Here is a 3458-nt window from a genome sequence, read left to right as displayed (position 1 = left end):
AAAAATTTAAAGCACTTTTGAACCAGTGGGAATTTACTGTGTCTTACACTTAAATTCTCCCTTGCATTTATTTCACCACTCTCAATACAATGTTTTGTGGAATTTTCTTTTTTTAAGGCCTAATGGTGTGAAGGAAATTTCATATTTTATACATGTGCTGAGAGAGTGGATAGATCATAGGTCTCCTTTCTTAGTTTGCTTGAGAAATAACCCCGGAGACCCATTCACAAGATCATGGACTAATTACACTCACCCCTAACCATTTAACATAAGCTGTTCCTGACTTTCAAGTGTTAATGATCCAGAGGTCCAGCCTCAGTCTCCATTCTATTTGATGAGCAGCAGTGTTTGATAGAGTTGATTATTCTTCCTCCTTGAAACACTTTTTGTACCTGACTTCTAGAACACACAATGCCCTGGTTGTTTTTTAATGAGTTATGATTAAATACCATATCACATTAGTATCAGATGTACAACACAGTGACTCAATATTTTTATACATTAAGAAATGATACCTTATAAGAGAAAGGCAAATCAAAACTACCATGAGATATCACCTCACACCAGTCAGAATGGCCAGCATTAATAAATCCACAAATAACAAGTGCTGGAGGGGCTGTGGAGAAAAGGGAACCCTCCTGCACTGTTGGTGGGAATGTCAACTGGTACAGCCACTATGGAGAACAGTTTGGAGATACCTTCGAAATCTATACATAGAACTTCCCTATGACCCCGCAATCCCACTCTTGGACATCTATCCGGACAAAACTCTACTTAAAAGAGACACATGCACCCGCATGTTCATTGCAGCACTCTTCACAATAGCCAAGACATGGAAACAACCCAAATGTCCATCGACAGAGGATTGGATTCGGAAGAGATGGTATATATACACAATGGAATACTACTCAGCCATAAAAAAGAATGACATCATGCCATTTGCAGCAACATGGATGGAGCTAGAGAACCTCATACTGAGTGAAATGAGCCAGAAAGACAAAGACAAATACCATATGATATCACTTATAACTGGAATCTAATATCCAGCACAAATGAACATCTCCTCAGAAAAGAAAATCATGGACTTGGAGAAGAGACTTGTGGCTGCCTGATGGGAGGGGGAGGGAGTGGGAGGGATCAGGAGCTTGGGCTTCTCAGACACAACTTAGAATAGATGTACAAGGAGATCCTGCTGAATAGCATTGAGAACTTTGTCTAGATACTCATGTTGCAACAGAAGAAAGGGTGGGGGAAAAATGTAATTGTAATGTATACATGTAAGGATAACCTGACCCCCTTGCTGTACAGTGGGAAAATAAAAAAAAAGAAATGATACCATTTTACATCGTTACTATATGTCACCATAAAAAGTTAAAATATTACTTACTATATTCCCTGTGCTGTACATTTCATCCCATGACATTTATTTTACAACACGAAGTTTGTACCTCTTGATCTCCTACTTCTATTTTGTTCATCCCCACCCCCTCCCTCTGGCAACCATCAGTTTATTCTCTGTATCTATGAGTCTGTTTCTGTTTTGTTTTGTTTTTTAGATTCTACACATGAGTGAAATCACATAGTTAATGTCTTTGCCCATTGCCCTGGTTTTACTCCAACCTGAAAGGCTCCATCTTTTTAGTCTTCTGTGGGGATTCTTTCTCATCTTTTCATGTTGCAATGACTCAGTGCTCTGTCCTTAAAACTTACCTGTTTCCACACACATCCCTTCCTTTAAAAAAAGCAAATACACAATGGAGGTTGAGAATCAGGGGAACAGTCAGAAGAACAAGTCTTCAGAAACCCAAGCAGGAATAGGAAAGATGTCCAAGAAAATACAAAGAACCTTATGGGTCAAGAGACTGGAAATGTGTAAAAGCTAGAAGCCCCCAGATTCTTGTGACCACCAGCAGAGAGGCAGTATTGCATTGATGGACCCCATTAAAGTATAAAGACATAGTATTTACATGTGCTTGAATTGGTGAAGAGCATGAAACCTGGAAGGCAAAGGCCTTGGCTCTGCCACCTACTTAAGCACTTAGGTATGTTACCTGGAGACACCACCTCCATGGGTGGGGGGAGGAGGATGAAACTAGTTCCTGGACTTGGGGTTGTTGTGATACCCAGAGTTAACAAAAAAAGCCCTTGAGTGAACAGACAGCAGTGCCAGGCATGGCATAGAGTGGTAATAGTCCTAGGTTAAAACCACAGGAAGCTCAACACCATATCAAAACTTTGGCAGGCCACTCACCAGTTTGGTGCAGGTCACACTTCTGAAGCCAAAAAAAAAAAAATGGAAGAGAAAATCGAGACCTCTCAGGAGCACAAAGGACAGTAAGTAGACAAAAGGGTGTTCATGGCAAAACCCAAGCAAAATAGTGATTTGCCCTGAAGGGAAAAACAAACAAACAAACAAATGAACAAAAAAAAACAGAAATGAAAGAAACCTACAGGGTCTGCTTTTACCAACCATGGTTATGAGAATGGGTGCCCCAATTTTGGAGATGCTGCAATAGCAGGTCGATGTGTGGTGTGGAGAGAACAAGCTCCCATTCCTACTCCCTGTCCAAAAATCCATTTAATTTATTGTCCTTGGACAGAGGACGTCAGATATTCAGCTGATAAGAGGAGATACTACACTGATCTCAGCCAAAAGACCAAGCAATATGTCTCTCTTGTTGATCACCTGCACATATCCATCAGCAAAAACTGAATGTTAATTTTCAAAATATGTACAAAATTGATGTACCTCTCACCATGTTCACTGCTATCACCCTTGTCTGTGGAATCTCATCTGAATTACTTCAGTAGCCTTCTTACTGGTATTGTTGATTTTACCAGTTTCTCCTACACGCTTTCCCAACAAAGCAGGGAGAAATGAGATCATTTTAAAAGACATGTCAGGAGTTCTCATTGTGGCTCAGGAAGTTAAAGACCCAAAGTAGTCTCTGTGAGGGTACAGTTCCAATTCCTGGCCTTGCTCAGTGAGTTAAGGATCCCTTGTTGCTGTGGCTATGGTATAGGCCGGCAGCAGCAGCAGCTCTGATTTGATCCCTAGCCTGCCAACTTCTGTATGCCACAGGTACACAGGTATGGCTCTAAGGGAGAGAAAAAAAAAAAAAAAAAAAGGTCAGATTACTTCACTCTTCTAGTCAAAACTGCACTCATCTAAAACACTAAGATTTGACTATGGCCTTGAAGGCTCCCATGATCCAACTTTTCACGACCTTCACCTCCTCTCCCACTGCTCTCTACCTCACTTACTCCACTCCAGCCACATTGACCTTCCTGCTATCTGTTTTTCCAAACACACACCACAGACCATTTGGGTTTGCTCTGATCTCTGCCTGGAGCATATTCCAGCAGAGATCACACACCTCACCCCCTCACCTCCTCTAGGGTTTTGCTTAGCTGTCACCTTCTCAACAAGGCGTCTCCTAGCCACCTAGTCATAAGGG

At 41.4% G+C, this 3458-nt stretch overlaps 1 non-coding gene across 1 annotated transcript; it reads right to left on the bottom strand.

Moving 5' to 3' along the window:
* Positions 1-2482: 2482 nt before the first annotated feature.
* LOC125121795 (U2 spliceosomal RNA) lies at positions 2483-2670 on the bottom strand. The gene has a single exon (XR_007133657.1). It is a non-coding gene; the product is annotated as a U2 spliceosomal RNA (small nuclear RNA).
* Between the last annotated feature and the right edge of the window lie 788 nt (positions 2671-3458).

Source organism: Phacochoerus africanus, chromosome 2 (assembly GCF_016906955.1).
Source record: "Phacochoerus africanus isolate WHEZ1 chromosome 2, ROS_Pafr_v1, whole genome shotgun sequence".
NCBI classification, from domain to species: Eukaryota; Metazoa; Chordata; class Mammalia; order Artiodactyla; family Suidae; genus Phacochoerus; species Phacochoerus africanus.
Note: the sequence above shows the minus strand (reverse complement) of the source record. Positions and strands in the feature narration are given on the sequence as shown.